The following is a 15,400-nucleotide window of genomic DNA, read 5'->3' as shown; positions in this document are numbered from 1 at the left end:
GGAGAACCTGAAGAAAGTTTTACAATGGTGTGATGACTATAATTTATCATTAAATAGTGAAAAATGCTTCATGATGATGTAGGAAGGTATAGTCCTTGGTCATCATATCTCTATAAATGGAATACAAGTTGACCCAACAAAAATTGAAGTTATTGAAAATATCACTACACTGGTAAAGCAGAAAGATCTCAAAAGTTTTCTTGGTCATGCTGGATATTATAGAAGGTTTATCAAAGATTTTAGCAAAATTGCAAGTCCCTTATATTCTCTTCTGACCAAGGATATGGAATTTAAATGGACTTCTTCATGCAATGAAGCTTTCTTAAAGCTCAAACAAGCTTTGACCCAAGCACCAGTTCTTAAAGGTCCAAACTGGTCCTTACCATTTCAAATTCATACAGATGCATCTGATTATGCAATAGGAGTAGTCTTAGGATAGAAGATTGATAAGTTGGAGAGTGCAATATATTATATCAACAAGAACATGCAGGGGCCTGAGCTAATTTACACAGTCACTAAAAAAGAAATGTTAGCAATTATTTATGCACTCAACAAATTCAGGCACTATATAACATGGTATCATATATTTGTGCACACTGATCATACTGCAATCATATATCTCATGAAAAAACCTTCAATTATAGGAAGATTGGCTCGCTGGTTACTGTTGATGCAAGAATTCGATATCACAATTATTAATAAACCAGGAAATTCCAATGTGGTTGCAGATTATCTTTCAAGGCTTCAATTGCAGGATGATCCCGTAGCCATAGATGATGCTTTTCTAGATGAACATGTATTCCTTATACAAGCCCACACTCCCTGGTATGTTGATATTGCCAATTATTTAGCTGCTACTAAAATGCCAATTCATTTCTTTCCTAAAGAAAGAAGGTTGTTAGTTGAGAAAAGCTTTAACTTCTCATGGATTGTTGATTGTTTATTTTATACTGGACTTGACCAAGTCATCAAAAGATGTGTTAGAGAGGATGAAACATATGATATCATGCATGCATGTCATGATGAACCATGTGGAGGAAATTTTGCTGCTAAGAGAACAAAACTTAAAATACCAAACACAAGATATTATTGGCCAACATTATATAAGGATGCAACACAATATACAAGGAAATGTGATAGATTCGAGCGCATGGGTAGGCCTACTAGATCTGATGAGATGCCATTATATCCACAAATATTAGCTGGACCATTTGATAAATGGGGATTAGATTTTGTTGGGCCAATTGATCCCCCTTCCAATGGAAAATCTTATATTCTGGTGTGTACTGATTATGTAACCAGATGGGTGGAAGCACGAGCTATGACACATGCAAGAGATAATAAAGTGGTTGAATTCCTTTATGAAGAGATATTTACCAGGTATGGAGTTCCAAGAGAAATTGTTTTAGACCAAGGACCACAATTTACTTCCACATTGATTGTTGCATTGGTCAATGAATACAATATAAGGCACAAAAAATCTACCCCATACCATCCACAAGCAAATGGACAAGTAGAGGTCACAAATAGGGAGATAGAAGCCATTATTACCAAAACAATAGTTGTTCATAAAAAATATTGGTCTCACAAACTTCCAGAAGCCATTTGGGCATATAGAACAACATGGAAAACACCAGTGGTTTTTACACCTTTTGAAATGGTTTATGGAAAGATAGTAATGATGCCTATTGAGTTTGAACATAAAACTCTACGAATGGCTCTGCAATTGAATATGACACTTTCTGAAGCACAAAAAGATCGTATTCAACAATTTAATTCTTTGGATGAGTGGAGAAAAATAGCTATCCAACAGACATAACTAATTCAAAATCAGAGAGCTAAGTGGCATGACTAGTACATCAAGGAGAAGAAGTTTCAAGCAGGTGACTAGGTGCTGCTATATAATTTAAGATATAAATATACTATGGGAAAGCTGCAAACTAGATGGTTAGGCCCATATGAGATAGAAGAAGTTTTCAAAAATGGAACTATTTGTTTGACCACTATTGATCCAATTCGATTTAAGCTTTTAGTAAATGGTCACCGACTACGTCTCTACCATAAGCCTACAACCAAATAGCAGTTCCTGCAACAATTCACCAATAAAGATAAAACATCAGTTCTTGCAGCAATTGGACAAGTTCCTACTGCCACAGAAGGGAGCATTCCGGGTATGGTTCCTGCAGCTTCTGCAGGGAACGTTCCTAACACTATAATTCTTCAAGCATCATTTCATAAAGATATTTCCATGTCTTATGTAATATATTATTCTCCATAAATAAATTTTCCATCCACGTCATCCCATCTAATTTCTTTATCTATCATTTCATTCATGTCAAATCATTTCATTTCACCATTCATTTATTCGCGCGACTGCAGGTATGTATATATATATATATATATATATATATATTGTGCATTTATTATTTCACTATGATTATTGCCTATGCCAAATCTACGTACACTTCCCTAAATCCTTTTTGCATGTGTGGACACATGCCAAAATAAGTTGGGGGGGGGGGGTGTTTTATGGTCTGATTTCCAATATTAGTAATTATCCATCCTTTTTAGTAACTTGATTTGATTGCATACCATCATTCTTTTAATGAGATATTATTTAAACATGAGTAAGTAATGAATTCTGCCATCAAAATTGGAAGTAAGTAAGGAAGGAAGTTTCAAGCAAATATTTTCAGTTTGCAAAGTACTTCAGTTCCTTGTTCTCAGCTGCAGAAATTATTTCATTAACTGAGATAGTCATGGGTGGAGATCATATCCGCCATGAACTAGTAATCCATGATGCGTTGCTACAGGATGCCCTATGTGAGCATTATTTCCAGCTACATGGTTGGATTGACTACTTTCTGAAAATAACAGATTACAATGAGGAAATTGATTCCGAGTTCATGCATTCATTCGATCAAGGAGAAGCTTCTGTCAAAAGATGAAGGAGTTTGATTGAAATTTTAGCTTCAGGAGGAACAAGTCAAGGAACTGTTGGTGACTTAAGAGTTAGTGCCAGAATCAGGAATTTTCCTCTTGCTGGAGGATCAACAAGACCTTAAGTTGGGGGGCATGATGAGTTGAGACATTAGCTCTTTTTATTCCCAAAACTCATAAGTTTTTCTCATGTTTTGTTTTATATGATGGGATAGTGATGATGTATTAAAAGCTGACTATATGCATTCCAGATGTTAGCTGAACCTATTAAATCATGTTTTGTCTTTGTCAGTTATTCTTGCAGCCATGTGATTCATTCCTGTTGCCATGTGGGTTGTCTTAGGCAATATCATGTGTGAAATTAATAGATGTTTTGATTAATTAAAATAGATGTGTATGTGCTTGTATGTTCTTTCTTTTGAATTGCAAGAATAAATAAGATGTTGTGGTGAAAGCTCTCCTATCACGCCAATTGCAGTTTGAGATATTCGAGGAGGTGACTGAAAGACCAAATCAGCAGAGAAGATGATGAGCATAAGGAACGATAGAGGACAAGTAGGCGCGCAATACTCATTGATGTCTGACTCAAGTGGGCATCATTATTGTAAATACCGCCATGCTATGTTATGGTTGTGGTTTGGTTTAGATCCACATTATCAGTGGCTTAACTCCAACTATTTCCCTTCATGAATATTATCCGCCTCTTCTCATCAATGTGATATGTGTTGTAGGAAGTAGTTATTTTCCTTTTAAACAAGGGTCTTTGTCTCTTTTCAGAGGTTAGAAATAAAAGAGAAGAAAAAGAGCAAAAGATTTAGAAATAAAGTTGCAGAGTGCTTTGAGTTTCTTTTGATTCTGAATAATGTATCAACTTTTGAGAAACAATGAATAAAGATATGTTATTCTGAGCACTTAGAATTGTTTTGGAAGCCTGGAAGCACTCATCCAAGGGGGCCCACTTGGTGAGTGTTCCTGTGCCTTTGTTAAAATTAGTTTTCTTCTTTAGCTACAGTAAACGTTCATGCATTGACTATTCCTGCAGCCATTGGAAACAGATCCATTGATTGTTCCTGCAGCCAAAGCAAACAGAGAAAATCCTGTTTGGCAGCATTGGACTTAGCTAGTATTTCTTGAGTGAAATTTATGTTAATGCTGTTTTTCCTATAGCCATTCAGTTGTTTTCAATTCTTGCTTACTTTTCCCGCATAGATGTTAGTTGCTGCAGTAATGCAGGGTAGCTATCACAAGAACTTAGTGCATATATAGTGCAAACCCATTTCAAGTATTACGTCCTTGGGTTGACAATCAAATGAACACCAACTATGGAGATAGTAACTTCACAGAGTGAATGTCCAAACTTTGGGTTGAGACTTTAACTATAGTTATTAATCTTATTATTGGGATGAATAGTGTTGGCACGATTGGGAGTGTATCTAGTTTCCCTTATATAGTGTGAATAAGACACTTTTCTAACTAGTTCTTGGTTAAGTCTTATTGACGCATGTTCACATGTTAATTTTAGTTAGGGAGTTAGAAATCTTTCTAGAAGTCTTTAGTAGACATGTGATCTTATCCCCTCATTGTGACATAACATAGGATTACAATACTTGTATCATCTTAGTTTGTCATATCTCTTAACCTTGCTTATATGAGTATGACATTATGTGTACATTTTGGGTATTCTTAATCTTTAATGCATCATAGTCAAGTAACATTTTTCTCTTCTTACTCTTTTATAGGAGGTAATTTTTGGTGTTGCAAGTGATCTTGGGAGCTCGAGTCCATTGGCGACTCTAAAATGGTATTAAAGATTTGTATTTGTAAGTATCTTCTCAAATCTTGGAGATAATAAGGTAGGAGATTTTGTTGGGTTTACTTTGGGCTAAAATGAACCTCACATTTGAGTTTAAAGGCTCAAAAATCTCTATTTTCATAAATGGAACTCTATATTTTGGAGGCAGTTTTTTTTGGCCATTTTAGGAGGGTTTGACAAATCCTATAGAAGATTATGTTTGTACATCTATATGAAATCCATATAGTCATACATATACATATTGTATAGTGTCATCATGGGCATTAGTAGGTTATGTTGGATAAATAGGTTGGCATATTCATTGAATATTCTCTTTGCACCAATATTATACAATTTTTGCATAACTTGACATCAACATAAGGTACAAACACTCAATATTTTTAAATTCATAATTTTTTTTATCGAAAAATTTAATTGTTATTTTAGCACAAAAGTACAATGCTTGAATGTAGATAAGTTCAACCATTGGTTATATTGGTTTCATGGGGGACTTAGCCCAATGAGTGGCATGACTCACCCAATGTTAGGACTCTATCTATCCACCACCTAAGTGGTGGCGATGATAATTTATAAACCTTTGAGTGCTTAAACCCAAGTGCACAATCACATGGGTGACCTGCAATTAGGCCAAAGAGGCTAAATCTTGTCCTCACTGCCCTAATAGTGTGTTTTTTCAATTTACCATAACTTTCCACCAGAGTGTTAAAATTTTGCAAACGAGATATCATAAAAAATCTAGTTCCAAGCACTTCGGAGTGGTGTAGGTATTTTTACTAGATTTTTCTACAAGTAAATTAGAGGCTAAATCTTACCCTTGATGCCCTAATAGTGCATTTAAAAAAAAATCATAACTTTCCACTAGAGTGTTAAAATTTTACAAACAAGATATTGTTGAAAAGTTGGTTCCAAGCACTTCGTAGTGGTGTAGGTCATTTTGTCATATCTTTCTACAAGTATATTTAATTGTTGATTGAAGTTAAATCTCTATGTTTGGCCTTTGAGCTCATAACCTTTTGTCTAGGTCTTAAATTTTCACGATTCTTGTGGCTATTAAGGAGCTCTACCAAGCCACCGATATTTTTTTTATATTCAAAGTTGGATATATTTTATTTAGTTTATTGCATATTTGTATTTTGGATGATTAGTTGGGCATGTTGGCACTTGGGAAAGTTATATTTTGATCAAATCACTTCATTTTAGTTGTTTAATATGCACTAATACAATCTTGTCATTTAAAGAGTAGCATTGCAATATTACAAGTTATGCAACACATCCTTTCATAATCATTCTAAATGAAGACAATTATGAGTCTTGATAAAAAGAGATCCTAACACATTGTAGGTGGCTCAATCTTTTGCCTCATCTTTATGGACTAATTCCTATGAGGTGGTAGAAATTAGGGTTTCACTAATCAAGACAGTAAGACCACCAATTTCACAAGATTACCATGCATTAAAAAGGGGTATGTAAATCTAATGGATCTAGCCACACTTAAATTAGTAAAAGGGTTGAGATATTGATTATATTTATTTGTATAGTTGTTTCCCCTTTTTAGAGTCGAAATTGGATTTGAATAAATTCCTAGAGTAAAAGAAAGGATAATTGGAGTAAAACAGTAATAACAAAGTGTTCCAAATTGCAAACAAAATCACATAAAGAGATCTCAGAAGAGGAAGTGAATTAAAACCTATAGCTAAAAAATTAGGTTGAATTGTCAGGACCAGGGTGGTAGGTCACCCTAGTCATATAACCTTTGGACAAGTAAGTGGAATATTTTCTGGATCGGGGAGACACAGGTACCATTGTCGGAAGATCAGGCAAAATTCTTGGAACCAGGGTAGTAGGTTGCCCTCGTCCTCCCCTTTTTGCTCCTGTAAAAGATGAACATGTTCGTTGTCATCTATTATGTCAAAATCTTTGATCTCAATTCCTTAATCAATTTTCTACACACATAAAGAGATAAAAGTGTTATGCATAGGGTTTGCCTTGGGTCAAACCCCGATTTAGGAATTAACCTTGAATTGAATTGAAGTAAAAAATGTAAATACTAAAGTAAATGTTGGAAGATACACCTCATATATGCAATGGTTGATAGGAAGATTGATAATGCAATGCTCTTTAGATGTGATCATAAATGTTGAATGCAATAACATGACAAACACATGAACATGAATGACCTAATCAAACACACATGCTTGCGTGAAGGTTGATGCAACTTTGCTACATAATGCTTGAAGGATATGATGGGATGAAATGATGCCTTGAATGCCTAAGAATTCTTGATGGATGCACAAATGATGGGGTATGAGAGTGATCAGTTGTTTCTCTAGGTCTAAAATGAGTTGATAAGATGTCCTTATATAGGGTTTCCTAAGTAAATTATTGATTAGGCCAACCTACAATGGTCAAATAGAATCATGGGGACCAAAATCCATTAGGGAGGGGAAATGCTCGTCCATATTTGAAATGGGCCCTATTTAAGGAGGACCATAATGACATGGTGCCCTGGTCCAGATAGGGATGCCACAACACCCTTATTCTACAAAAATAGGACAAGCAAACCAAAAAATAAGTGGGTATAGCCTCAGGATGGGTTCCACTCAGTTGTACACACAGGTGACATCAGATTCAGAGTAAAATGGGGCCAAAACAAGCCTAGTGGGAATGAAAATAGGATACTTTAAAGTAGGAGCATAAATATGAGGTGTGAATTGTACAAGGTTATAATTCATGATGCTACATTTAGCCCCTAATTTAATGAGACTATGAGCCTATGCAAATACTTGTGGTAAAGTAGAAATATGAGGAAGAGAGAGAGGAGCAACTAGGAGTGAGATCACAAAGAGATAATACATCACTAATTTGAGGAACCAAGCCCCCAATCTTAGGCTCTAAACTCACATAGTCACATGCAAGGACACACAAAACAAGACAAAGGAAAAAAGCCAAACATAGACAAACAAAAGATAAAAGACACACAACACAAGGGGTTCGTACTAAAAACAAAAAGCTAGACATGTCAACTAGTTGAAGAGAACTTGATAGAAAATGTCTCAGCCACCAATCTCATTCTTGGAATGCTATTACAAGAACACAAGTGGTCACATGAAAAGAGAAAGAGAATGCATCGAGTGATGAACCATGATCGAACAAGCAGGAAAGTTATGAGCACATGGGAGGGAGAAAGGAGAGAACATGGACGCCACAGGCTAGCAAGTTGCATTATGCTAGGTGATCCATGAGAAGAAAAGCAATAGAGACTGTGGAATCCACATGCTAGCAAGTTGTGTTATGCTAGGTGATCCATGATAACATGAATACTTACAGTGGGACAACAAGTTGCGTTATGTTGTGTGATTCCTGTAGAGAAGGAGAGTCAGAATAGTCTATCAAGTTGTGTTATTCTAGTCAACCTAGTTTAAAGAAGTTGAAAAAAGAAGAGTTGAAAGGTATAGCAAGTTGTGTTATGCTAGTCAACTCACCCTGTTGCATATGTCGTTGTCTAGTTTTAGGAGTAAAACATCTTGTCTAGGACTTTAGGTCTAGTTTCGAGCATGCAACAACCTGTTTAAGACATGCAATTGATAAACAAAATGTTTAGTTTGGGAATGAAAACATCTCATCCAAGACTTAGGTCTAGTTTTGAGCATGTATGCCTTGTATAAGACATACAAAAGGACTGTGTCTAGTTCCAAGAATGAAGCATTTCATGTAAGAGTTAGGTATGGTTTCAAGCATGCAACAACCTATATAAGGCATACAAAAGGACAACCAAGCAAAACATTATGCTAGGAAATCCATAATTGCATCAAAAACATGGTTCAATGTATGATGTATGCCCCCCCTTAAGATGCCAACATAATAGTATGTTGATGTCTTAAGGAAGATAGAAACAAGGATACACACCTTCATCACCAAGGAGATATAATTTAGGCAACAATGTACATGAATCCGAACTAAAGAGACATGACTCTTATAAGCAAGAAAAAAATAGTTGTACAAGATATATCTTGTTGTAGACATATAAATCTGACCACTTTCCTAAGTGAATATTTAATATTCATTTTAACCCCATTTCTCTATTTAATTAAATTCTATTTAATTAATTTCTTCACATTCGTCTATTTGATTAAATGGATTACTCAATTTATTTAATTAAGTTCATCTAAACCTTTTCTAGCCTTTAATTAAATAAATCACTTTATTTAATTAATTCCCCTTTCTCCCTTTTTAATTAAATTTACATTTAATTAAATTGATCCTTACAAATAAACAAATCTAATTTATTTATTAAATCCCCCACTTGTATTTATGCAAGTTGCATCTATTTGATTGAAATAAAGTAATTTTATTTTAATTAAAATCCTTTTTCCTCCACTTGCATTTTTCTACATCTCCCACTTGCCTCCTTAACCCCTTCTAGATTCTTCTAATCACTTCCAATTTAGCCTAATCCATCTCCTAAATATTGTCACAATCCTAAGCAAAGGAAAGTCACTTCTCAAAGCCTCCAAAGTCTTTGAAAACCATTAAAGGCTTTATGTCCTCAACAAGTTAACCCTCAAAGTCTTCCAAACCATTTAAGGCTCTTACATAACCATTAATGGTTAACTCAACCTTCTTGCATGATTAGAGATTTTCTCTCTAACTCAACCCCCATCTAACCCAAGGGTCTCATCAAGCATTCATGGATTTAACCTTGGTTATCCCTTTAACCCTTGCACAAGAGTTTACCCATTGGGTAAAAGCTTTATCCAATGGATAACCCTAGTCTAACCTTAACCCTTACCTCCTAGGGTAACCTTCATGTCTTCTCAAACATTTAATGCTTCTTTCATCTCATCTCAAGCAACCTCTTATTGACAATTGTCACCATTTCATTGGTGAGAACTGTAACACATGGATTACTTAACTTTCAATCCTAGCCCTTGTTAAGATTATCCAATCTTGACCATCCATTGTCCTATTTTTCCTATAAATAGAGCTCTCATTCTCTCATTTTTATATAGAAGCTTTTATGCATCAAACTTATAGTCATTTTGCCAATGATATATCCAAGTCTTTGTGCATAAAACTTATAGTCATTTTACTAAGTATTTTAGCCTCTCTTTGATAAATCATCATAATAGCATTTAGAAGCATTTTAATATCATAGAATATCCATGATAGACTAGTATATCATTGCTAGGATAATTAGCTAATATTATCATCATCTTTATGCTAGCTTAATCATTATAGTTTCAATATCATACATATCTAGGAATGCATTCATGCTTATAATCAAACATCATTCATTCTTGGAGTTGTCATTCCTAAGTCACTTTGCTCAGTGATTTGAGAGCAAAGGCATTCACTTTAGGGATCCTGTGAGACAAAGAACAATGGGACACCCCTGGGGAAGTTGAGCTATTTCAATATAGTTCCTGTTGTAGACACCCAAAATTGTCCAGTCTAATTAAATAAATATTTTATTTATTTAATTATCTAAGCTTAATTCTTCTATTAATTAAATAAATCTTTATTTATTTAATTAATTCATTTATCCTCTTCTAGCCTTATTTCTCATTTAAATAAATACATTTATTTATTTAAATTATCCCTTTCCTAAATTAAATAAATATTTTATTTATTTAATTATCCTACTTCTTCTATTAATTAAATAAATCTTTATTTATTTAATTAATTCATTAGCTTTTTCTACACATGACACATGTCATTCATCTCTTAATTCCTACACTACCTACCCCTTTCATTATTTTATTATTTCTTCTACCTACCCTCTAATCTTAGCCGACCTCTCTTTTTACACCTCTCAATCTTATCCCTCCATTTCATATTGTGTCTTCTATTTAAGGAGATGCCTTCTTCATTGTCAAACCCTAATGACCTAATGATCATTTTTTACTACACTACGATCCTACTTGCAACCACATTCCATTCTTTGTTGAGCTCTTGTGCATATAAAAAAATCTGAGAGCAAATATATCAAGCAAGATCGATGGAGATAGGAAGAATGGAGATCAAAACCCTATTGGACATGTGATGGTATAATCTTTGTGATTTCATGTGATTTGCATTGTCTTAGGTAATCTTCATATGTTATGGTGGATCTTTGTTGATTGTTAGGCTAGGGTTTTGTGGTTGAATTCATTTAGCCTTTCAATATTGTTATTATTGTTATCCATTTTCACCATACACACCTGTAACTTGAACCAAGAGTCTCATTGGTGTGTGAACCCTTTGAATCAGACTTTCACGTTTATGTCACCCTCATTTCCCGCACACATTTTTAGTGTCCACCATGGGGATTAACCCCATTAATCATATCATTTTTGATGTGGGAGAAAGATTGCAAGCACGTAGGAATGTTGTTTTAGCGCGTCGAAACCTTTCTTTAGTGCATTCAGAGCAAACAATAGTGTGTTCGACATATTATTTAGCGCATCAGACCCATTCCCTAGCACATTTAAACTCTTTGTTAGCGCATAACAGTCTGGTTTCTTTCCTGCATATTGGAGCAACAATATAGCGCATTCGGTAACTAGTGTAGCGCATTCAATAAACAATGTAGCACTTCAATGATTTTTTGTAGCGCATTTGTGCAGCAATCCAGCATGTGACTCTGACAGAGAAAAGGCAAAATTGTAACCGAAGTGAAGAAAAATTAGGCTTGTGTAAGCCCACCATATATTCTATTTTTCACTGACTTTCTTCTTGGAGGTCACTAATAATTTCTTGCAGGTTTAGAAGAAGTTAAAGTAGGAATTTTAATTCTTTCTAGCTTTTTTAGTTGGATAAAAAGAATTCACTTTCCTTTAAGTTTAAAAAGAATCTCATCTTTTCTTTTGGGTTTAAAATTTACTACATATTCATTTTGGTTTTAAGAAGAATTCCATTGTCAGATAAAAGAACAAAAAAACAAACTTTTTATTTTTGTAGGTTAGGCAAAAACACTTCATTTGGGTTTAAAAAGAACAACAAATTTGCTTTTCAGTTTGCAAAAGGTAAAAAGAATCACCTTTTCCTTTGGTGCATAAAAAGAATTCATTTTCATTTGGCAAAGGATAAAAAGAACCTCACTTTATTTTGTGCAAAGCAAAGGAGTATTTCATTTCGCGATTTTCCTTTTGTTGACCAACATCACGATTTATTTTGTTGACTAGGATTTCACTTTCTTAGATAGAAAATATTTGCTATGAAGAGTTAAAAAGAACACCATGATTTTTGGAGCAACATCTCCAAATAGAAGTTAGCAAATCATTGCTTTGAAGGATAAAAAGAACTTGTTTGCTTTGTCTCGAAAGTGGAAGGTATATGCTCTCCCCTTAACTGGGTGACCAAAAAGCCAAACCACTCTTAAAAGCTTTCTTTACTTCAAGCATTTTAAATCCTTTAGCAAGCCTACATGAATTTTAATTCCTTGTTCATGTTTTCCAAGTCCTTGTACAAAATACCTATGTTATTGGGTTATTCCCTTAAGGGTCTTGATCCCATACTCAACTAGGTTGATCTTTGGAGTAGTTCGGGAGTGGCCAAGGTGTGTCCTTGTTGCCATGACTTTCCTGTAGGCATACCCACATGGATCTTGAGTGATAGAGATGCTCATAAGATGTTCTCAATTTTGAAGGAGAAGGGCTTTTATGAATTTATTCAAAATTTACAGTGTAAGGACACATAGAAGGGTCAAAGGGATAATTAGATGAAGAAGGAATATCCTTTGTAGGGAAATTCCCATTTTTATCATCATTATTCATGTCCTCTTTGGTAGGTTGGAAAGAAGGGTCCTTATCATCCAAGACTTCATTTCTCTTAGTGTGATGCATGGAGAAAGATCATGAATAAAATGCATAACATCATCTTGCCTACAAATATGTCGATGATTAAGATAAGCCCTTGGAGAATAAGGAGGATCTAGAGAGATTCATACACCAACATTTTGACCTTGCCCCCCTTGCACTAGAGTATGTGTATAAGAAGAAGATGGTTTCATGTTTCTCTTCAATGCTTGCTCTCCATTAGAGAGACCATTGATAGAAGTATTTATTCTTTCCTCATTCTCGTGAGATACCCTAGGAGAGGTACACGTGTTAGCCTTTTCAATGTCATATCTAGGATCATCAATGTCTGCAAAAGATTTTACGTGATCTACATATGCAATACATTTTCCTAAAAATATCATCATAAAACAACATACAAAATGGATGAAAGCTTTAAGAGATGATTTGCAAGTAGGAAATGTCTTTGAAATTATAATAATGTCATATGCAAGAGTACCATGAATGAAAAAAAGTAATGTAAAGTGAAAGAAACCATTATCTGATACATGATTTTGATACCTGTAACTAAGAAAAAATGTAATCACGTGTGAAATGGAAAAGTAATCAGATTTAGTGAATTTCATAATGAACATTGTAAGACGCCTAAATTGGATTTGAAAAGGAAGATCAAAATTAATGCAATGCAAGAAATGTTGGGTTCACAAAAATGTGAGGTAGGGGAAATTAGGAATTCACCAATTAGGATAGTAAGACCACCAATTCACAAGATCAACCATGCATTAAAAAAGGGGGTGTAAATCCAATGGATCTAGCCACAATTCAATTAGGAAAAGGGTTGAGATAATGATTAGATTTACTTGTTTTGTTGTTTCCCCCTTTTAGAGTCAAAATTGGATTTCCATTGTAAAGTTCTAAGGTAAAACAAAAGAGAATTGGAGTAAAATAGTAAGAATAGACTTCCAAATATCAGAAAGAGCCATAGACAAAGATCTAAAAAGAGGAAGTGAATCAGAACATGTGGCTGAAAATCTAGGCCGAATTGTCAACACCAGGATGGTAGGTCGCCCTGTTCTTGTAACTTATGGACATGTAGGGATGTTTTTCGGATTAGAGAGACACATAGGACCCATTATCGAAAGATCAAGAAAAATTCTTGGGACCAGGGTGGTAGGTCACTCTAGTCCGCTTTTCGCTCCTATAAAAGTTGAACCTATTTGTTGTCATTTATTCTATCAGAATCTTCGATTGCAACTCCTAAATCAATTTCCTACACACAAAGAGAAAAAAGGGTTGTGGATAGGGATTTGCCTTGGGTCAAACCCCAATTTAGGAATTGACCATGAATTGAATTGAAGTAGGAAATGCAAATATTGAAGTAAATGTTGGAAGATATACCACAGATCTACAATGGTTGATAGGAAGATTGACGATGCAATGCTCTTTAGATGTGATCACAAATGTTGAATGCAATAACATGACAAACACATGAACATGAATGACCTAATCAAACACACATGCTTGCACAAAGGTTGATGTGACTTTTCTCCATGATGCTTGAAGGATATTGGTGGGATGAAATGCTACCTTAAATGCTTGAGAATGCATGAATGATAGGGTATGAGAGTGATCAATTGCTTCTCTAAGTCTAAAATGAGTTGATAGGATGTCCTTATATAGGGTTTCCTGGGTAAATTACCAATTTGGTTGACCTCTAACAATTAAATGGAGCGACGGGGACCAAAATCCATCATGGAGGGGAAATGCTTGCCCATATTTAAAATGGGCCTTGTTTAATGAGGGTCAGGGCGATATGGTACCCTGGTCTAGATAGGGGCACCACAATGGCCTTGTCCTCAAAAGAAAACTGACAAATAAGGGGGGATAGCTCCGAGATGGGGGTCCACTCAACTGTGTACATAGGTGACATCAGATTTGGAGTAAAAGGGGGCCAAAAAAGGCCTAGGGGAAATGAAAATAGGCTACGCTAAAGTAAGAGTACAAATATAAGGTGTGAATTGTACATGGTTACAATTTGTGATCTACAATCCCTAATTCACCTACACCTTGAAAGAAATTGGTTTGGGTGATAAAAAAATGTCATATCATAGGATTGATTGGTAAAACCATTGATGATGACAATTTTTGGGATACTTACTATCAAATCTCAAGAATGAGGTTCCCCTAAACACTTTAGAACAAAAATAGGAAGAACTATAGAGACCCTCATAATCCACCATTCGTAGATAATCCTACATTGGATTGCCTCATTCCACTTGATGATGTTAACAATATACCCTTTGATGATGATATATTAGAGGAGCTTGAATATGATGCAAAACACTTGAGTGTCTTGATGATCAAGAAACCTCTCCCATTGCTCCTTCTCTTATTGAGATAAAAAAATCATCTTCTATCACTTCATTATATTTCAAAGTTGCTTATGTAAGAGCTTTAATTGATTCTTTAGAACAAGTAAATCAAAGTATTTCAAATTTAATTTTGTGGGATGATTGCTTGACATGTATTTCAATCTTTTTTGTGTAGACTCACATTTCAAATTTGGAGGACAAATTTGAGGGGTTTTGTCTCCTCTTTGATGAGAGCCCCATCATGGTTGTTGTCATATCATCTTTGTTTCTGGATCTTGTTCAACATTTGTTATTACTTGTTCCTACTTTGTCACCTTCTCTGTTGATTGGGCATGTGCTTGATTTGATCGTGGCACCATCATTTTTCATGAACATAATGACATGTGAGAATATCTTAGATACACAATCATTCGTATGGATTATTCAATTCCCCCTAATTCCTATTCAGAATGAGAAGCACTTCTACATCTATAATTGGTTTTGTTTCTTTCCAAAGAGAG

This window comes from Cryptomeria japonica, chromosome 6 (genome assembly GCF_030272615.1).
Source record: "Cryptomeria japonica chromosome 6, Sugi_1.0, whole genome shotgun sequence".
Classification (NCBI taxonomy): domain Eukaryota; kingdom Viridiplantae; phylum Streptophyta; class Pinopsida; order Cupressales; family Cupressaceae; genus Cryptomeria; species Cryptomeria japonica.
Note: the sequence above shows the minus strand (reverse complement) of the source record.